The sequence below is a fragment of the Acartia tonsa genome, chromosome 13, assembly GCF_053477335.1.
Source record: "Acartia tonsa isolate MP-2025a chromosome 13, ASM5347733v1, whole genome shotgun sequence".
In the NCBI taxonomy this organism is placed as follows: domain Eukaryota; kingdom Metazoa; phylum Arthropoda; class Copepoda; order Calanoida; family Acartiidae; genus Acartia; species Acartia tonsa.
Window position 1 is genome coordinate 41,755,797 of NC_137272.1, and position 23,830 is coordinate 41,779,626.

The 23,830-nt window shown below is 30.3% G+C and overlaps 1 protein-coding gene across 2 annotated transcripts in view; it reads left to right on the plus strand.

Moving 5' to 3' along the window:
• The first annotated feature begins 619 nt into the window (after positions 1–619).
• The window catches only part of LOC145304577 (sestrin homolog), a 394,235-nt gene continuing 371,024 nt past the window's right edge, over positions 620–23,830 (plus strand). For both annotated transcript variants that reach the window (XR_013874139.1, XM_080146494.1), the window contains exon 1: positions 620–646. The gene's annotated coding sequence lies outside the window, so the exon portion shown is untranslated. The remainder of the gene's footprint in view (positions 647–23,830) is intronic.

Here is a 23,830-nt window from a genome sequence, read left to right on the forward strand (position 1 = left end):
AGGAGAAAAGCACCAGTGAAAAAAACGAAGAATCGCCCCTTAAGGAGCAGTATTACGAAAGGGACTATACCCCAAAGTTTTTATATTCGTTGGCTTACAAACAAAAATAGCATTGTTAAGATTTTAATCTACAAAAAGGATAACTTTGTTTTTCATAACTAGAGGTGGATTTTAAATTTTTTTTTAGCTTTTGGAAACATATTTTTCTGAAAGTAACACTTAACAGACAACAGAAAAAAGAATGGTAGTTTAATTACTTCATACAGTTGGATGCTGTCTATGACACTCAAACGCCATGTCCAACAAACCAGGATAACTTATCTAAAACGACCAAGCTAAAGGGTGAGCAAAAAAAAAAGCGTACCTTTTTAAAATTAAAATTGCGCGGCTTGTGTTATTAGTAGAAAAATACTACGCATATCGTTAGAACCGCTAAGAAGTCAGTTGGGACATTTTAACACGTAGCTCCTAAACTATGCGTAGCACAGGAATCGTTTTTATATTTCCTAAAAATAGACCTCTTAGCGGTTCTAACGGTATGCGTAGTATTTTTCTACTATTAACACAAGCCGCGCAATTTTAATTTTAAAAAGGTACGCATTATTTTTTGCTCACCCTTTAATATTGCTTGATTCACTTCTACAAGAGACAAAATGAATTGAAAATGATTGCTAAAATCGAAATATATCTCCATGGTAGTGCGAATGGTGCGCGTCTTAAAATAGTGTATTTTTTTAAAAATAGGTTGAAAAACATACTAACTTTAAAACTAACTTAATCACTATATCCCTGTAGTTTTATCTTGTGTATGTGTGTGAGTGTTTATTTACACTTTGTTAACTATTGTCACATCCCTATATCCCTGTAGTATTATCTTGTGTATGTGTGAGTGTTTGTTTACACTTTGTTAACTATTGTCCCATCCCTATAACCCTGTAGTTTTATCTTGTGTATGTATGTGAGTGTTTGTTTACACTTTGTTAACTATTGTTCCATCTCTATATCCCTGTAGTTTTATCTTGTGTATGTATGTGAGTGTTTGTTTACACTTTGTTAACTATTGTTCCATCCCTATGTCCCTGTAGTATTATCTTGTGTATGTATGTGAGTGTTTATTTACACTTTGTTAACTATTGTTCCATCTCTATATCCCTGTAGTATTATCTTGTGTATGTGTGAGTGTTTATTTACACTTTGTTAACTATTGTTCCATCTTTATATCCCTGTAGTTTTATCTTGAGTATGTATGTAAGTGTTTGTTTACACTTTGTTAACTATTGTCCCATCCCTATACCCCTGTAGTTTTATCTTGAGTATGTGTGAGTGTTTGTTTACACTTTGTTAACTATTGTCCCATCTCTATATCCCTGTAGTTTTATCTTGTGTATGTATGTGAGTGTTTGTTTACACTTTGTTAACTATTGTCCAATCCCTATATCCCTGTAGTTTTATCTTGTGTATGTGTGTGTGTTTGTTTACACTTTGTTAACTATTGTCCCATCTATATATCCCTGTAGTTTTATCTTGTGTAAGTGTGTTAGTGTTTGTTTACACTTTGTTAACTATTGTCTCATCTCTATATCCCTGTAGTTTTATCTTGTGTATGTGTGTTAGTGTTTGTTTACACTTTGTTAACTATTGTCTCATCTCTATATCCCTGTAGTATTATCTTGTGTATGTGTGAGTGTTTGTTTACACTTTGTTAACTATTGTCCCATCTATATATCCCTGTAGTTTTATCTTGTGTGTGTGTGAGTGTTTGTTTACACTTTGTTAACTATTGTCACATCTATATATCCCTGTAGTTTTATCTTGTGTATGTGTGTTAGTGTTTGTTTACACTTTGTTAACTATCATCACATCTCTATATCCCTGTAGTATTATCTTGTGTATGTGTGAGTGTTTGTTTACACTTTGTTAACTATTGTCACATCTATATATCCCTGTAGTTTTATCTTGTGTGTGTGTGTGAGTGTTTGTTTTCACTTTGTTAACTATTGTCTCATCTATATATCCCTGTAGTTTTATCTTGTGTATGTGTGAGTGTTTGTTTACACTTTGCTAACTATTGTCTCATCTCTATATTCCTGTAGTTTTATCTTGTGTATGTGTGAGTGTTTGTTTACACTTTGTTAACTATCGTCACATCTCTATATCCCTATAGTTTTATCTTGTGTATGTGTGAGTGTTTGTTTACACTTTGTTAACTATTGTCCCATCTATATATCCCTGTAGTTTTATCTTGTGTTTATGTGTTAGTGTTTATTTACACTTTGTTAACTATTGTCCCATCTATATATCCCTGTAGTTTTATCTTGTGTATGTGTGTTAGTGTTTATTTACACTTTGTTAACTGTAAATGGATACAATTCCAATTCTAAACATGAAATAAAATTTATCGGGGAAAGTTAAGAAAAAATTGAAAAATTTTTATACCTCCTACTTTTTCGAAAAACAAACAAATTTTTTTGGTGTTACTTTGAAATTCCTGCAACAAATTTATATTTTTTTGTATATTACTAGCGCCTGAAGCATAGCATTAAGCCATTTTTAGGCGTAAACTTAAAAATTAAACAGCCTAAAACCATCAACTAACCTTTAATCTTAAAATGGAGAACTCAATCAGTTCAGTAATTATTAAAATCTTAAACTGCAGACAAAAAAAACTTATATTCATTTATTTCATTTGATTGACCTATCTCTGAATGTTTGATATTTCATGTACATTGTGCTTTTGTTACCTACATGAAAGATAAAAGTTATTTTACGGTCTGACAACCAAAGTAAAGAAATGTATCAAAAGTAAACAGAGTTCAACAAAACCTGGATATAAACCTTACACAAAAGTAAGGCTAAAATAGTCAGGGTAAATCAAATATCCTTCAATTCTTCAACGTTATAAAGTAGTAAAATTCTATCCATTAAGATCACGCTAAGCATAGGTAAAATCCGTAAAGGTTGTGTGTTTTAAGTTAAAAACAGTAGTAGAACGATAAAAATTTATATTAACTTAAAAAAAATTTGTCTATAGTTTTTTTCAATAAGAAATACACATATTTAGTGAATATTTTCGCTCTACTACTATTTTTGAGCCTTAAAACATACACCTTTACGGATTTTACCCGCAACCTACCTTTCCCTTTAATTATTTCTCCATTTCAGAAAAAACGTTATATTGATTCTAAAGATGTTTCAGTTTAAAAAAAACCTAAAATTAAAGCTATTCCATGTGCAAATTTTTTAAAGGCAAAGATTTAAACCAGCTTTGACCAACAACTGAATTACCTAATTCGAAAAAAAAATTGTAAAGGGTTCGGGATTTTGAGATGCAACGCTTCATAGCAATGACGACCTTTTTATCTGCCCCCCAAATATTCTAAATATCTTAGATTTATTTCGCTTGTTGGCTTAACTTATTACTGGATTAAAAGAATAACTTTAACTAGAAATCTAGAATGATTTTTAACATCTAAAAATCACGAAACCTTTCCATATCAATCTTGAAAAGATGTTTACAGTGGGAGATAAACAATCTCAATTATGATAAACAAATTTACCTTTTCTCTAGATTCTTATTTGTGGTGGAAAAGTTTGGACACTTAAGGTTTATATAACCCAAACCATAATTAGATTATCGTTGTTTAAAAAATGATAATATTACATTTACTGAAACGAAAATCAATTATTAATAGTCGACACAATTCATTGCAAATGAACACAGTAATAGTGTCTGACTGACTATGACGTAACAAAAAAAAATAGCCAATGAGAGGCCGTTATTGACTAATGGTAAAATTTATAGTGGCCTCTCATTGGCTATTTTTTTTGTTACGTCATAATCAGTCAGACACTATTAATGTGTTCATTGCAAATCTAGGTCAGTACTATGCATATAGTTCAACAGGGTCTATAAGCAATAACATGCAAATAAGAAAATTGAAAATCTAAACAATATGTTACACACTTATATTCAGAAATCTTTAAACAAACAATTTTTTTATATTTTCTAAACCAAGCTTTTTTATACTTAGGTTGTGTTCGTCAGTTTGATTACCTCTATTCGTTAATTTAGACATTTATGAAAGATCCTTTGGTTATTACCCTTGTATGAAGAATATTGATGAATAAAATAGATAGAATAGTTAAATAGATAAGATAGATAGATACATTTAGAACTGATAGAATCATACTTTTCAATTAATTACACATTGGAAGATGAAATTTTGTATCAATATAGAGATGAAAGAATTTTTCTTTTCTTTACATGAAGTTTTGAATTATTATATCTAGGATCACTAGATATATTGAATTTTTAAAAACTTTGGCCTATAAGGGCTAACAAAACTGGAAGTAATCATTTTTTATTTTACTATCCGTGGAAACAATGAAATCAATAATTATTCTAATATTAAAATCCTAGATTAAAATAATTATAAAAGTTTTCCTTTCATGTTGAAACAATTTGATTTGCTTTGATGAGCAAAATTCCATTTTATATAATCTAATTCTCTTTAGTAAAAGAGTTATCATAAACCAACTAAATTTATATAAATATTTGGTAGCTAAAATTATATTTTCAGTGAAGATTTGTCATAAAACAACAAAATAGATGAGATATTAGGTAGATAAAATAACATTTTATGAAATCTAATTCTGTTCAGTAAAGAGTTACAATAAACCAACTAAAGATATAAAGTAGCTAATATTATATTCTATATCATCTATATTTCACTCAGAAAGAGTTATTATAAAACAACAAAATAGATGTGATATTAGGTAGCCCAAATAACATTTATGAAATCTAATTCTCTTCAGTAAAGAGTTACTATAATCCATCTAAAGGTATTAAGTAGCTACAATTATATTCCATATATTTATACTAAAGTAACAGGATGTTTGTTTGTCTATCTGTGTGTCTGTACCAAAGGATCTCGCTAACAGCAGAACCGATCGGGTTCTCCTTAACAGGGTAGATTCTCATAGGTCCTGGGAAGGTTTATAACTATTTTGGGGGAGGGTACCACCACCCTCCTAAGAGAAATCACAACAGAATCGAAAAAAAAAATGAAATATTCCTGCCGCATAGTGTCGCTAGCGTATAAATGTCTCTACGTAGCGTAGATACATGAATTTAACAGCTGATTGGCCATAGACAAATTATTTCTCAAATTAGATATTTAAAATAAAAAAAACATTTAAATGCCACTAGAGGCCTCTAGGGGGCGGTGCCAGTAGTAATCTATATTTCCTTTCCTTAAACAAGAGTTATTACAAAACAACTATATAGTTGAAATATCAAGTAGCTAAGCTTTTATCCTATATAATCTCTATTTTCTTCAGAAACAGTTATTACAAAGCAAATCAAATCAAATCAAATGATTTGATTTGATTTGATTACAAAGCAATTAAATAGTTGAAATATTAGATAGCTAATATTCTATTCTATATAATCTATATATTTCCTTCTAAGAGAGTTGTTACAAAACAACTGATGATAATAGCTCTGTTTTTCCATTTTACTTTAACACCCTAGTTTACACACACACACAAACACACAGACTAAGACACACACACACACACACACAAAGACACACACACACAGACTTTCAGTGTAACTCTCTTTTATCCCTACATTATGAGAAATAATTTTACGGATTGTTACCATCAAAATAAAAGAAGGGGGAGCAAATTTCTTCAAGCGCAGCTACAATTCAATAATAGGATACGTCGACTTATTAATTAAGATTGTCCTATACAAAATCATTAGGATCCAAAAAAAATTGTGTACGTTGCTTTTATAATTTAAATGTCGGTCTGTACGTCCCCACGCATAGCTCTAATCTAATATCAATTCATCTGTTTTTTGGAGTGTTGATTCATAGGACAACTTATAAGCAAATAAGTATCAATAATCATGTTTAAACATGTCCGAATGTCCTTAAGTATCCTGTATTTAAGAAAGCTTTGATGCTCTAAACGACGGATAGTTGAGCTTGGCTTTAAAAGATGTTGTCAACCTTATTGTCATAGAGATAGGTACCAAAAAATGTATTATACTTTTTTTCAAAAAGGGGGTCAAAAAGGTCTACTTTCAGAGTAAGGGGAATAAACCACTTTTAGTGAATATTTACATTCTGCATAAAATTGGAAAAAGGCTTAACTCCAAATCTCCATGGAATACATAATATAAATTTTATCAACACAGCTTCTCTAAAATTCTAATTTGTTAGTCTAATAGTTGGTTTCTTTATATATAACGGTCACGTTATATATAACTGTTTGTTTAGTTAGCCTAAGGAATCGCCCAGATATGATTTTTTGAAGAGACAGCCAGATGAATCTTAAAGTTATAATAAGACGATTTCACTAAGGCTTACACTCGGCTGCTGAGCCCTGTTTTTTTTATAACTTAAAACCAAGAAGATATATAGAGACAAAAAATATCTGAATTAGTGTTGCTTTGAACTTAACAAAACATTTGATTCACATACTAAAAATAGATTATTCCTATTAATAACTTGATTTAAACAACCCAGATTTTCACAGTAGGTCCCAAGGTACTAATAATTGAAGATAAACATCCCTTTAATTATGCGACTTTTATATTAAGTTATTTACTCTGCTTGGTATTTAGTTGCGCCTGTTTTAAGTCAAGGCATTCCTACACTCTTACTATCAATATTGAACATCTAACATAGCAGCAGTAGATATTAGAATCTCTAGATTCTCAGTTCGTTTAGGTCGAGATTCGAACCCTGACCTTCCATCGAGGCGAATTGGGTGGATCGAAACTATATACAAATTTTCACTGAAAAGGAAAAATTTCTTTTTCTTATTTTTTTTATTCCAAAAAGGGATAAAGTTATTTAAGATGGAATATTGCCATATATTTAGATATTTAAAGATTTGACCAAATCCCACCCCTCTTACTTTTTACAGGGATATACATACAGACACATACATACATGTACTGCTATAAATTTACATTATTAAAGCATAGTTTTGAAAAACCTAAATTTTTTTGAGGGGGTAAAAAAAAATTCTGACACACTTCGTGCATCATTTACCCCCTCCCCCCTAAAGCAAATTACCCCCCCCTTAAAAATTTTTACCCCTCCCCCCCCCCAAAAAAAAAGCTTGGACACCCCTGGAAAAGAGGGTTGAGGTGTAAAGAATATAATTGAGTAAGAGCATCTAAAAATTATTTTTCATTCAGTTAATGATAAAATTCACTAAACCTGTCATTCTTTTTGTAAATATATAATAATAAGTACAGGGAGACAGTCGCTCATAAATCACCCATGTGAAGTCATGAGGGATTATCCATCTCTTTTTTAGGGGTTTTCTTTCCCACTTCTCCTCTCATCTCTCTCATTTTTATGACGTCACATGTCGGATTTTTGAGCGACTTTTTTCCCGTACCAATTTTATATTTTAAGATGTTTATCCATTACAAAATTTTAATATATAACTTTTTTATTATACTCAGTTTAAGCTACCAAAGTAAAAAATTGCGGAGGGCTGTGGGTCAGAATTTGTTATATTACACCTTTATTTATCTTTCACATCATAATTAATTATATGTTGTATTTTTTACAATTTGGCATTAAAATAGGAACAGACATAATTTTTAATTATAGGTTTATTTTTCAAAGATTTTTTTTACAGTTCCTTTCCCTATAGATGTGAATATCTAGTTCATGCTAAATCCCTTTAAATCCATTCCAAAATCTTCTGATTATTCAAACTTTTACATTTCCTCCAGGAAGGGAGGAATTGGAAAAGTTAATCTGCACCCCAATCTCCCCCTATCACCCCCTAGAGGAACTGGGGCTAATATCTCAGAAACTATGAGAGATATCAAGACAAACCAGAATTGTAAATTTTCTCTGAATTAAAAAGTTAGAATTAAGAATAAAATTACTACTACAATACCCGTATTAACTTGTTTTTGCCTTTGGTAGCTTAAAATTGTCAGGAGAACATTAAATATGATATCAAAATAAAAAAATATAATCCAAACAATTAGCAGAAGAATTTTCTTTTATCATATTCGTATATTATTATATATTATTCTATCTTCCATTATTGTATCCTTGCATCCCTACAATGCAAAGTAGATCAGAAAGGAATATACAATGGATGGGAAAAACATTTCACCAATTTTTTATTTACTACCATGACACTTTTATTAACTGACTCCTGTATATGGGAGCTTAAATTAGTTTGAAAATATTTAAATAGTATATTAAAATGCATAATAATATGCAGAAGCCAGACATTGGATTTTGGTTATCATTTTCGCAAGGAAAATTATTATATCCTTGCATCCATGCAATTGTTCAATGCAAAGTAGATCAGAAAAGGAATATGCAATGGATGGGAAAAACAATTCTCCAATTTCTTATAGCAACATGACACCGTTATTAACTGTCTACTGTCTATGGGAGTTTAAATCTGTTTGAAGATGTTTAAATATGGTATATTAAAATGCATAATAACATGCAGACGCCAGACATTAATGATTAAAAGAGTTTCTAAGCTTTCTAAGTCGTACCTAACTACTAATAAATCATCATGCAAAGTTTGAAATTGATAGGACAACTAAAATAACGAAAAAAGCTATCCGTTTCAGACGTACGGACGGACGGACCGACCCTAATTATAGAAAAGCTTCGCTTTTAAAAACATCATGTCGAATATTGGCTGCAATATATTTTTTTGTATTTGTAATAATGGTAAAGAATCTCTTGTAATTTCCCAAGAGGAAACATGAACATTGAAGATATGGTGCTACAAAGTAGATACTCTTTTTAGTAGCGAAGCTACTCTATAATTCAAAATGTCCTTCTGTCCGTCCGTCTGTCAGAGAAAAAGAGGGGGAAAAGTTATTTTCTCGGCTCCTATGTCAGATAGAAGGCAGAAACTTTTTGACAACATTCCAATCACTAAGGAGCATTTGTAGTTAAGAATATCAAAATTAATTTTTCAGTTGTTTAAAAAAAAACATCCTTTTAGCAGGTTTTTGGCTATTTTTATAGTTTTACATATTTTTAGATATCTTTTGTGTTTATGGTACGTTTTTCAAACTTTTTGAGATGACAATATCATAAAAGGTTTTGTGTTTATTTTCTCAAATAAATCAATACTTGATTTAAAAGAATACTCATTCTTTTTACTTGTACGTTTTCCCATCCACACTTTTTGTGCATCGCTAATTATATGGTTTATATGGTACGATCGGACAAAGTTAGTTAAAGAACAGATGTTTATTGGTCATAAATAATAAATGATTTTTGGAAAAGGATATCATCTAAAAAAGGAAGAGTTTATTTTGGACAAAGCCCAAATTGTGTTAAAAATGATCCATGCGACGTAATAAAATGAGGTAGATGAGAGGAGAAGTGGGAAAGCAAACCCCTAAAAAAGAGATAGATAATCCTTTATTTTTATTACGTCACATGGATCATTTTTGACACAAAGTGAATTATAGAGTATCTACGCTAAAAAAGTTATATATATATTGTTAAAAATCTACAGGTTGTACACACTTTAACATAAATGATCAAGCTGTTGTGGTGATTTTAAGCAACAAATTAGTAGCACCACATTGTATAAGAACATGTTTGTTATATAATACTTTTACTTTAATGAAAATATTTTGTAAATATGTTTCATGATAGAACTACATTCACCAAAATATTACATCATTTCTCAAATATTCAGGGGGGGGTGGGGGATTAAAATATGATACATAAGATTTTGCCTCAAAAAGCCGGTACAAGACAACTGAAACTTTCAGTAAAGATTCCTATTACATATGCACATCTACTCTATACATTGTTTTGTCCGTCTGTCTGCTGGCCATACTTCAAAAGACATAAACCTCATCTTTTAAAGGTTTCGTGATTTTCTTTAGGGTTTTCCATATTATTTCTCTTTCTTTTCTTTGTTATGACAATGGATTTATAGTATAAATGTATAAACAGCTTAGTAAACCCTGAACAAACATAATAGGCAAATCTGAATTTTCAAAATAGCAGCTTTATTATTCATTTAGGATGATTTTACAATAAATATGAAATGTAGATGCCTCCTTTGGTTACAAAATTCCACTGTTATTTTTTAAGGTTTACATCCTTAACTTTTTCAAAGACCTTAAATATTGCAGACAAGAAAGAATTTCATGAAACTTTGCTTTTTTAAATTCAGTTGTTTAATACTTTTTCATGCTTTTTGAAAAAGAAAGGGACAATTTTTGTGAAGAACATAAGTTAAATATTTAAAACTACCATTATTATTTTCTCACAACTAGGCTCCTGACTGTAAAATTATATTCATAATCATCTTTTCTGATTTATGCTACTGTATTTATAAACTTAATTATTTGTGATTAACAAGGCATTTTTCCTAATGATGTGAATACTTTCTTGCAAATTCTAATTATCAAGTTTTTAGTGGCATCTAGCGACAAATATAGAACTAATATATTGCAGATGTTCCCAAATTTAATTTTTGCCTGAATTTTCATTGTTTTCAATTATTTTTCTAAAAAGGGTTGAGCTCTCCTTGAGGTGGTATCAAATTAACTATGTTCTTATTTTAAGTAATTGGGTTATTGTCAGTTTTATGTGATCAATAGATAATTTTTAAATTATTTTTCAACAAATGAATAGTAATTAGACAATGCAAAACAAATTTAACTAGGACAAAGTGCAGAAATTAGTATAGCTCATAAATAGACGTCCAAGTAAAGGCATAAAGGGGTGTTTACCCCATTAGACTTTGAATCCTCTTATTTTACACCTTTCAAGATTTTATAAAAATATGTTAGTTTACCTCCCTGGAACGTATAGAACCCCTCAGTTTACCCCCTGCGAAGAAAAAAGCTTGGGCGTCCTTATGTTAACATTAGTTTACAATTTGCTTTTTGTTCTTTTGCCAGCACCCTGCTGTATATACATTTATAAAAAATTCAGCTGATCTCAAAGACCCAACTCCAAGTCGGTAGAAGGCCTTTGAAAAGGGGTATTTGTTACATATACTATTTACCGCTCTATATATATTACTTTAATGTTATGACAACTGCTCTTTAACTCCCTAAGTCTATTGGCCCATTCTATGATTTGTTTGTGCTTCGCTATTTATGGATGCTTTCATCCTTGTTGTTTGATATCTCTTTTGGTTGCTGAGATAGTGGGAAAGTCAAATATAGCCCCCCTCCCTCTGGTGAAAACACAAATATACTTACATTTATTGATTTATAGTTTTTAAAAAATATGTTTTTTTTTCAATCTAAAGTATCGTAAATTACTTTTGCAGATCTATTTATATACATTAGATTATATAACTTTGATCTTGCTGAAAAGACTGAAGCAGATTAAAATTGAATTAAATTTTATTTAAATTACTCTTAATCTTCCTGTATAATAATTTTATGTAATTTAATTCAATGAAAGGTCCTCATGTGCCAGGGAGGAAGGGGACATTGGACTGTAAATTATGCTAGTACCCAAAGTTTTCAACTAAAGATTTTAATTTACTGTTGATGATAATTGGGGGTGAAAATAATGTTTGTCTTATCCCTTAAGATCCCTGTCATACGCGGAATATATTAAAGCTAAATATGTCCATACAATACAGATAAGATTTAAAAATGACGTCGATAAAAAAAACAATGTGAGGCCAGTATTAATTTTACCATTGGTCAATTACAATGTATACTGGCCTATCATTAGTCATTTTATTGAAGGACGTCTTTTTTCTTGGAGGCACAATACGCTGTTTCATGTAATTTCGTTTAAACTGTATTTTCAGATACATTTAATTTTCAAATAAGGATTGCTATGGCCCATAAATGGACAGCGCGTAAATCAATCGGATATTGATAAATTTACAAACGTCTAATCAAAGAATTAAATAACTGACTAAAATTTGAGTTATTTTATGGATAAAAAACTGCATCATTTTTTATTTACATTTTTGCGAAAACGTTATTTTAGGCAAGGATAAAAAGGTAGGTCAATTAAAAAACAAGCAAAAATTTTAACTGAAAAAAATATTAGATTGTTAAAGTTTTTTTTTGTTAAAAATATCAGTATAATATGAAAAAAAGGATGAACTTTTCCCAATTACCACTCCTTGCATGCCTGCATTTGTTGGCCATTTCTTGATGATAATGAGATAATGATGTGTCTGTCTTTTTACATTTATTACAAGCAGCGATGTGGAGCCACCGTTTTTCAAAATTTTAGCAAGCTTCGCTTCAGTTAAAAAAAAACAGCTTCAGCCTCTAGGGGCACTAATGGAAGAGGGAGTTGAATTAGATAACCCAATTTTTTTTTTATTTAAAAAAAAATTTTCTGAGGAAGATTTGTTTTTTAAGGGGGGGGGGGGTCGAAATATATATATATATATATATATCTTATTATTTACTTTTTCCCTCTATTCTGTATGTCTATCTATCTATCTATTTTCTCTAATCTCCCACTTTTTCTCCTTATCTGTCAACTTGTGTTAATCAATCTCTCAGCCCAGATTAAAAGTATTTAACACGCAGAGTTTGTTTTTAAAAGCTAAAGTTTCCTAACTTTCTATACCTACTGACGGCTTTAAAAGCACTTTAGGTGGGGGGTGGGGAGGTAGGTGTTGGGAATCGACCCCCTCCCAATTTACAATTTTATTTTAAACAATTGGTGTGTGATAATTTTTTCTAGGGCCGATGACGACAAAGACCAAAGTTTGTCAAAAATGACCCATGTGACGTCATAAAAATGAGGGAGAAGAGATGAGAAGTGGGAAAGAAAACCCATAAAAAAGAGACGGATAATCCCTCATTTTTATGACGTCACATAGCTCATTTTTGACCAACTTTGATCTTTGTCGCGATGTTTCTTGGGAGGGTGGTGTTAACATAGTAATGGAGAAACAGCAGTTAGCAAGATCCTTTGGTACAGACAGACGCACAGAGATACATCATGTTACTTTTATATAGGTATTTGCAACATTTTGCAGGTCTTAATTATCATTTATTGGCCTATCCCCGATAAGATTGTATAAAGGGGTTAAAAACTTGAGTTTATTTAAAAATCATTTTATTTTATTTTTATCCTTTAAGTCTTACTTTGGAGCTCCGTAAAATCAAATAAAATTTGAGGACAGAAATAAACAAGGAAAACCACATCCTAAGGAAAGGAAATCTTTTTTGCCAAAAATACTAGGTTATATTGCCTTCCCCCTTCTCGTTTCATCTTTATATAAATACAGGATAAATAGTTTAATCTAGGCATTGAAAGCATATGATTTTAGAAAACAATAAAATTAGTTATCAAAAAATTCTGAAATAAATTTAATTAGCATTTTGTCTTCCCCACTTTTTTAGATAAATTTTAAAAAAGAGAGGGGGTAGTTTTTCGTTTATTTGTTTATCACTCTTTACCAGATGAGGTTAGGTTATTAAGTTACCAGGAAGCCCCAGAAGGGTAAGCGCAACCCGCTTGGGTTAGGCTTAGAAAATATCTGACTTTTATTTATTTAAAAAAAATTGAGTTTTAGTGCTCGACAGGCTTATTAGGGGAAATCACCATTGTATTTTACAGCCGTAACAAAAAAAAAGGAACAGGTCCACGTTGAAGAAAAGATTTGAAGTTTTGAAAAATAAAAATTCAGAAAGAGTAGGGCAGAAATTAGTGTGTTTGAAAGGGGAAACAATTTATGTATAGATTTTCAGGAATAAGGGTAAAGTAATAGTTATTTATCCCAATGTATTTTAGACAGTATTACGGGGATATCAAAACTAAAAAAGCTGTTTATAGTGCCTATAGATAATGACAGTATTATGAAAAATGACTAACGATAGGCCAATACAAAGACTAGATTACCAATGGCTGTCTGTCCAGTATATTTTTTAAATGACCAATGGTAGACCAGTATGGGGTAATTTTGTAAAGGCACTATAAAAAAACTTCACAAACAAATTTGAGATTAAAACCGAAGGCCGAAGCTAACAAAACTAGTATCAATTGTATGATTTTTATCTTAATATCACGGAAAATTTGTGTAATACGATACTATACATTATTTTTCAGTGTATAATTGAGGACTGGTTCTAATCCAGCGGATATTAATCTATTTCTAAGCCATACTGAAAAAGTAATTATCAATTTTGAATGTGAATATCATTCTTTTTGTAGCTTTACAAAGTGTCTCAAAAATCAGCCCTGTGACGTCATAAAAATCAGAGATTATTCTCTATTTTAGGGTTTTTTTTCCACTTCTCCTCTCATCTCCCTCATTTTTATGACGTCACATATGTCATTTTGTCATTCCAGCTATCTTCTTTTTACCTATCTATTTACCCATGAATTTATCAGGTTTGGCAGAATAAAATTGTTCTAGCAATAATAATAATTGCACAACTGGAAAATTGGTAAACTTACAATACACCAAATAAAAAGTGCATCTGTGTTGCTAAATATCTCAAAAGTGGCTAGATACATTTCTTAAATTATTATCTTTATCAAGAAACAAGAGCTTAATGCTTGAACAAATGAAATAAAGCATATCATTTATGGTTGCTTACAAGAATAAGGTATAACCAACAAGCGAAATAAATCAAAAATAATATTTGGCCGTCAAATCTACTATGTGTGACACCCAAACAACAGCTGAAAATCACGTATAGAATTCGTGATTTTTTTCGAATTAATTTCGTTTTGTATAAGCTGGATTATTTATAGAGTTGCTACTGAAAAAGACGAATTTAAAGAGTATAACAAATTATATTAAAGGTTTTTTCTAGATAGATAATTCTTATATGTGTCTGACATTGCAGCAGTGGTTTTCGTTTCATTTTCTCCTAAAAAGCATAAATTATTGGTTATATCATGGTAACACTATTGAAATTTATTGTAAATTGAAGTTTAGGTGGGGAATTTCAAATAGAACGACACATTATTTTAGAAAATTCGTTTTATGCAATACAACTTAATAAGGATGACAATTTTTATTAAAAATAAGTTATATAACAAAAAAAGTATTTTACTATATATTATAGAAGAAAAGCTCAACAAATACAGACAAAAAAACATTCAGTATTAAGATGAATGAAATGTATGAATATGCTTAAAATAAACGTAATTGCCATTTTTGAAGAGCCCTGTTAAAACTTATCAAAGATATAAAGATTTAACACTTTTTAAATAAAAAACTGGATAAATATAAAAAAAAACAGTTTTTTTGTGTTATAGCTACAAATTGAAGATTATTATGGGAATAGTCCCTTTTGTGGTAACGCCCCTTAAGTGGCGTTACTTCGTATTTTCACTGTAGCTTTTCTCCTATGTCTGGCCCAATATAACATAACCTCACCTAAAATAACCTATCAAAAGCCATTTTGAAAATACGACGAATTGCCCCTTAAGAGGCGTTGCCTCGAAAGGGACTATACCCAATACCCAACCCATTCTTATCATTATTATTTCCGTATCAGAAGACAATTGTCGCTAAAACCACTCTTTTAACATACAGGTATTAAATATGAGGTATTAATTAGTTTTGTTCCCAATTATGATATATAAATTCCACTTTGTTGTAAAATTGTTTGGTTGGTTCATTAGGTTGAGTGTCAAAACGTTTCAACCAGAAAGTGAATCTACAGATGAATAATTTTTGTGCATCATCAATTTATCGGCCATTGTCTTATCCCTCAGATCCATGGATTCAGATTTAAATAATAGTTAATATTAATCTTTTGTCTCTTTAAACCTTTCCCTCCCAAATATTGTTAAGTTACCTGAGGCATGTTTTGATCTACATAAACCATTAAACAAATAAGGGGATAACGTTTATTATTTTTTCCTCGAGGAAAAGGGACAGAATAACAAAATAAAATAAAAACTATGTAACAATTGTAACACAACAAAAGAGGCAACTCATAGTGCCTATAAAAAATTACGTTATACAATACAAATGACCAATGAAAGGCCAGTATTACTATATTACTATTGGTCAATTACTGTGTATACTGGCCAATCATTTATCTTTTGTATTGTTAGACCTCAAAAACTGGAATGGCAGAACACACAAATGCCTAAACCAGTGTTCAAAGAGTACGTAAATGCGTGAAAAAGTTCGATTTTATGCGAGTCTTCTCTAGACGCGCTGTACATTTTTGTGTTTTCCAACTTTAGTTTTCTAAGTTTTTTTTATTGAAAAACTTGCTATTAATGGCGTAATAAAAAAAAGTAATAAACACATAATAATTAAGGGGGGATTTACTTATATGAGTTTAGCAACTATAATTGGCTGTTTCTGCTGTTAGAATGATATGCGAATCTGAGGTTTTGCGCAAATGAATGGACACCATTAATAATAACCTCTCGTTTCAACCTATTTTATAAATCTCTTATGGACACCCCCTAGGATATTTACTTACAATCTGGGATTAAGGTATGAGACAATCCTTATAAAAAGGGACAAGTTTTATCTCTGCCTGTGCATATGATCTTGTGTACTGCTGAACCGATTTAGTTTCCACTTTTATAAGGATACCTTCACCCTCCCAAAAAAATCGCTCTTAGAAAGAGCAAAACATTAAAAATTTGTGTTTTACTTTTCTTTTAAAAACTAAAAGCAAAAGCGGATATCAAATTAATAGATTAGTTGATATACAACCCCAATTATGATAAACAAAATATCTTTTTCTGTAAATCAAAATAATTTGTGAAAAGTTTTACCAACAAATCAAGATTTAATAAAAATAACCATAGTGAGAAAATATGTTCACAAATTTTGGCGACTAGTATATTTTTGTAATCGAATGTCGCCTTCTTTCCTGCATGTTTATAAAATTAGCTATTATTAAAAATCAGCGGTTCTGTATGACCATTGTATTTAATATTCCAAGGAGGTACAATGTCCCCAAGAAGCAACAGAGTACCACTGGGTGCCATCAATTCAGTCTTAATATCAAATATCAATTTCACCAGAAAAAGCTTGCTCACAAAGTACCTGATAAGCACTAATATCCCCACCCTTATCATTAAAAAAAAATTATAGTGAAATTTTCTGTCCCCTGAGTCTTAAACTTAAACTTAATGGGGCCACCCATTACCTAATGTAACTTAACCTTGCCTGACCTAAAGCAATAATTAAAAAAACTCCCCACTATTTGAATTGATTTTTTTTTAATTAAAAGGGGGGGGGGGTTAAAGGCTTTACAAGGTATTTTGTGAGAAAGTGCAAGAAAAATTAAATCATAAAAATATGCTTAAGCCAATAATAAGCTTTTTAAGAATTATATAAAACTACCTTTAGTATATTGATGATATTTGGAGTTTGCTATTGAAAATTTATATCATGCTATTTTACTTCTAGTCAGTTTTAAGAGCGGAATTAATAGAACACCAGTCCCTGAGGTAGACACAGATTTTAAAACATTATTCTAAATAGAATAATAAACATATATAATACAGATAGATAGATATATAGATATACATTATACATATAGATAGATAGATAGATAGGTAAATAGATAGATAGATAGATAAATAGATAGATAGATAGATAGATAGATAGATAGATAGATAGATAGATAGATAGATAGATAGATAGATAGATAGATAGATAGATAGATAGATAGATAGATAGATAGATAGATAGATAGATAGATAGATAGATAGATAGGTAGATAGATAGATAGATAGATAGATAGATAGATAGATAGATAGATAGATAGATAGATAGATAGATTATTATTTATAAATTAATTTATTTCGATATAATTACAAATAACATGAAATAAACTATAATATTTATGGATTTTTTTTTTATAATAAAATACAGTAAAATATTTCGCATTAATGAAACAATATGTATAATATTTTGTTTGTATTAATAGTTCAAATTTTATTTCATTGAAAAAAAAAACATTTTTAGGTTTGAAAGTAAGTAATTTTATCTTTATATTGTAAAAGAAAATTCAAAAATTCAGATGCAATGTTGCTATATGAAGAAGTTTTTTCTAAAATTTTTATGGAAAATTGGGCAACAAAAAGAGTTTGAGAGTAGCAATTATTAACAGTCCATTTTTTTATAGCTTCGTCCTTGCTAGATTTCAATGCTCTGTCTTTGGCTACTAAAATGATTGTTGAAATTTGAAGAAAATCTTTATCATTGAATTGAGGATAAATGATGTTAAAAAGGAAAAAGTTTTCTTTTAAAAAAATGAATTCTGGATTCCCATCATTATATTTTTGGTCTAGAAATAGTGCCAATGCATGAATAAAGTACTTAGCAAAATAGCAATAAAAAATCCCATGTTCGGTTGTTGAATCTACATTGCATTTAGGACAAATTGCATTGTCAAGTAAGCCAAAATGCATTAACTTTTTTCTGCTTACAAGAGTTCTATTAAGCTGTTCTACTAAGAAAGATTTATAATACAAAATTAAAGGTAATGACATTACTTTTTTAAAACTGTTTTCAAAACTTTCAATATCTGGAAAATAAAGACCATCTCTTTTCCTTGTTTTAATACTTGGGGCATGTTGATCGTACTTTTCTCTCTGCAACCATTTAAAATGCAATGATAAAATGGAAGGCTAAAAATCATTAACATTTATAAGAGGTAATCTTATCTTACTTAATTTCTTTTGGTCAATTGTATCTAGGCATAATATATTTTGTTTACTACTTATTACTTCTACATAAGATTGAAGTTTTTTAACTAATCTACTATCTTGTATTAAAGTATGAATGTCAGAACGAATAGTCGGTAAAAGCATAATTCTATCTCCTATTATTCTGTGTTCAAGTAAATCTAACAAAGTTACAAGTGAGTTATCTGCTAAAATTTGTATCTGATTTTTTGTAAACCTCTTTGCCCAAAAAGAAGAAACAATTAATGTTTTAAGCATTGTGTTTTTGTTTAATTCTAGATTTTTCAAAAATTGTACTGTTTTGTCAAAGTATATTTTGGTTGATCCTGGGTATAGGAGTTTTAAAAATTTGCGATTTTTTTGTAGTGACTTTACACCAAAATTGTTTAGTAAAAAATTGATGTCAACTTTGTAAAATTTGAGTAGTATACCCAGGGAAGAAGAGGGATATAGACGGGCATGGTTTAGGAGATGTAGTAGGCTTGGCATAAAAATTGAGATGCTTTGACTTTCGGGTTTTAAGATCTTTAAACCACCCTGCCAAAGATTAAGCTCAATTTGTTTAGATGCAACCTTGTATCTGTAACTTATTCCTTCATTCGATTTAGATGACCACAAGAATTTAGACATAACTTTCCATAGTTTTTTAGTTTGAGTACTATTAGGTGAGTAGACACGAAAAATATGAAAACACATGGAATTTAAAAGTGACATGCAAAGGTTTCTACGTTTTATTATACTATAGTTACTAAATAGTGGATACTGTTTTGCCTTCCTATCTAGTTTTTGGATAAGTTCATCATAAGTTAGTTTTGCTCCTTGTGTCATATCAAAAGAAATAATTATACCAAGGTGTTTAAAATAAGGTTGAACTTTTCCAATTATATCTAGGTTAGCAGGTTCAATACCATTAATTAATATCTTAGTTTTGGTGAAGTTTACTTTTAATCCAGTTGTTTCTTCTAATTTTGAAAGCAAGTTAAAAACTTTTTCAACATCTGTGTTATTTTTGAAGCAATAAAATTTCCAAGAATCATCTGCAAAAGCTGCTGCAGGTATAATTTTTGAATTTACATGCAAAGAAATGGCTTTAAATAATTTACTGTCAAGGCATGACATAAAAATATGATGAACAATATCATACAAAGTTGCAGCTGAGGGACCACCTTGAGGGGTCCCTAAAATGATATCAATAAACTCAGACACACATTTGTTAGCAATTGCTCTAAATCTACCCTTAGAAATTAAATTAATCCATGCATCAGCAAAGTTTCCACTAGGAAAGATATGCTTAAGTATTCTATGAAGCACTTCTGGTAAAACACGGTCAAAAGCACGTTGAATGTCAAATGAAACTAATTGTGCATTTATTTCATGTTTTTTGATGTAGTTCATAGTAGCAGTCATTGAAACGCTTGCTGTGTGCATATGTCTTCCTGGTATAAAACTATGTTGATCAGGATGTACTATTTGGTCTAAATAAGGTTTAACTTTACAATTTAATGATTTAGAAGAAATCTTATACATAGTTTCCATCATGCAAATACCTCTCAGATTTTTGGCCAGTTTTGGATCAGATCCTTTTTTGTTGATAAAAACTATGTTGCGATCTTTTATACTTGAGAAAGGTGATTTATCAATGTCAATACAATGAATGTGATTAAAGGCTCTAGTTGAAAAGTTAGGGACAAAATTAAAAAGAAATTCATAAAGAATTTTTGGTTCAGTGGAGATTCCTGGACAGCTATTGTTTGACATTGATTTTATCACATCTCTATACTCTTTAGTTGTACATAGAGGAGAAGAAAGTTTTGTTATTTTGGGGTAAATTTCATCTAAGCTAATGTCAAATTCTGTTAATAATGTATCTAAAGAAGAGATAGGAACATTAGAAGGTGCAACTATGTCTGCATGCATTTTACTTAAATGTTTTACAATGGTTAATGGATCATTTGTTAGTACATTATCAATAATTAAGTTATGCTCATTTTTAGTTTTTCTACGACAATGACTGAAGGTATAAGAGTTATTATTGCCATCTAATATCAAACCTCTTAAGAAAGCAGTTTCTGCTCTTATAACACTGTGGGCTACAATTGAATCAAGACAAAAGTAAGTGCCGAGCCCTGGGACCTATGTAGGGTGAAAATAGACATAAATCCTTGATGATTCCAGGTGGACACAAAATATTTTAGCGGGGTCTTTTGGTTTTTTTTCAATTTAAAGTTCTGAAAAAAAATTGAAAAAAATATGAAAATCTTTAATAAAAAACAAACAAAAAATAATTTTCAATATTTTTTTTTACTAAAAGATACAAACAACTTATATAAATACTATAAGCTTTAAAAAAATCACAATTTTCAAATTTAGACTTTCAATATAAAGATTTGTAGAAAAAACCTAACAACAAATTCTAACATATTTCTGATCAACATAGCAATAAAACGCCTTTTGCAAAATCTTTATCATCAAAAATAAATAGAACTTACTAAAGACTTTTTTTCATTTAAACTTATACTTTTCACATTAATTAACTTTAAAGATTGATTTTTTCTAAAAGAAAGGTTGCGTGATTTTTTTATTCATAATTAATTGCCTAATTTTGAGATTCAGATAAAAAACTTTACTACTTTATATCACTGGATACTCTACTAGCAGCGGCTGCGCCTCTAGAGGCATATAGGGACCCTTAGGTTGGGGGGGAAGACGAACCCCCCCTGACAATTTGAGTTTTTTTTAATGAAAAAGTTAAAAACATTTATTTTGGAGAGTTGATTCTCTTGGGATAGTGATGGTACCCTTCCCCAAAATAGTAATAAGCCTTACCAGGACATATGAGAAGCTACCATGTAAAGGAGAACCATATTGGTTCAGTGGTTAGTGAGATCCCTTGGTGCACAAAGACTCACATAGAACGTGTTACTTTATTATAAAGATAAATACATATATACAAAGAAACTCTACAATCAGAGTATGTCTGTTTGTTCATCCGTCTGTATAAAAACATTACAGAATATATTTATTTGGTACTAGCGGCTACGCCCCTAGAGGCCTTTAGGGGCACTTGAGAGGGGAAGAAGTGGTTGAATTCAACAACTATATTTTTATTTTAGGCTTAAAAAGAATAAGTTTTTTTGTGTGTTGTGGTCCTTTTTTAAGGGGCGATTTCTCTTCTCTTTCTCAAAAAAAAGTTATAAACCTTCCAAGGACCAATGAGAAGCTACATAGTAAAGTAAAAAAAGAACCATATCAGTTCTTAAGCATCAGAAAGATGGACAAACAGACTCAATCTATTTTGTATCATAAATAGTGCTTTAAAGCAGGGAGAATATATCATCTGGAAAAAAAAAATTTTCTATCGTTTAAAAGTTATATCCCTGTTTAAAAAAGATAGGATGTCCGTGTGTTTTTTCTGTCTGTGCCTAAAGTTCTTGCTAACCGCTGGACCAATTTGGTTCTTCTTTATTGACCTATCTTTTAGACTGATAATAGGATCAACATACTAAGGAGTAGTTTAGTGTCTATTAATCCTTATATAAAAGTAACAGTTTCTGTGTCTGTCTGTTTGTGTGTGTGTGTGTAAGGGTGTCTGTCGGTACCGAAGATTCTTTGTAACCGCTTAACTGATATAGTTCTTCTTGGTTCAAGTTTTTCATGGTCCTGAGAAGTTTTGAGATTAAAAAAAATTAGTTCCTACCCAACATTTAAAAAAAACTTTTTCTTTTACATACTAAAACTGAAAGTAGGGAAGGGGTCAACTTCCCCCCAGAAAATAGCAAGTGTAACATACAGATACAAAAATATATTAATCAGAGCGAGATGGGACAATGGGCTGTTTATTAGACTAGTCCCCATAGTTTAATATAGGAATTTGTTATTCGTTGGCTTAACTACTTAGGGGACCTGTTGCGATTTTTGTTTGGTTGGATTATTAAATTAAGTGCCCAACATTTCAACCATTAACTGAAACATACAGAAGGGTTATCCATGTATCATATTTGGGAATGTAAATCAATTTAGCGGTCATTGTCTTATCCCTTTAGATCCCTGAATAGTAATTAAGAATGATCAATGGTTCTCTTTTTTTCTATGTAGCTTCTCATTGGTTCTTGGAAGGTTTATAACTTATTTTGGGAGGGTACCTCCACCATCCTAGGAGAAATCAACCCCTAAAAAAGGACCCCATTTCACACACAAAAAATTAACTTTTTCTTTTTAAGTCTAAAATAAAAATCTAGTTGTAGAATTCAACTACTTCTTCCCCTCTCAAGTGCCCCTAAAGGCCTCTAGGGGCGTAGCCGCTAGTACCAAATAAATATATTCTGTAATGTTTTTATACAGACGGATGAACAAACAGACATACTCTGATTGTAGAGTTTCTTTGTATATATGTATGTATCTTTATAAAAAAGTAACACGTTCTATGTGAGTCTTTGTGCACCAAGGGATCTCACTAACCACTGAACCAATATGGTTCTTCTTTACATGGTAGCTTCTTATATGTCCTGGTAAGGCTTATTACTATTTTGGGGAAGGGTACCATCACTATCCCAAGAGAATCAACTCTCCAAAATAAATGTTTTTAACTTTTTCATTAAAAAAAACTTAAATTGTCAGGGGGGGTTCGTCTTCCCCCCCAACCTAAGGGTCCCTATATGCCTCTAGAGACGTAGCCGCTGCTAGTAGAGTATCCAATGATATAAAGCAGTAAGGTTTTTTATCTGAATCTCAAAATTAGGCAATTAATTATGAATAAAAAAATCACGCAACCTTTCTTTTAGAAAAAATCAATCTTTAAAGTTAATTAATGTGAAAAGTATAAGTTTAAATGAAAAAAAGTCTTTAGTAAGTTCTATTTATTTTTGATGATAAAGATTTTGCAAAAGGCGTTTTATTGCTATGTTGATCAGAAATATGTTAGAATTTGTTGTTAGGTTTTTTCTACAAATCTTTATATTGAAAGTCTAAATTTGAAAATTGTGATTTTTTTAAAGCTTATAGTATTTATATAAGTTGTTTGTATCTTTTAGTAAAAAAAAATATTGAAAATTATTTTTTGTTTGTTTTTTATTAAAGATTTTCATATTTTTTTCAATTTTTTTTCAGAACTTTAAATTGAAAAAAAACCAAAAGACCCCGCTAAAATATTTTGTGTCCACCTGGAATCATCA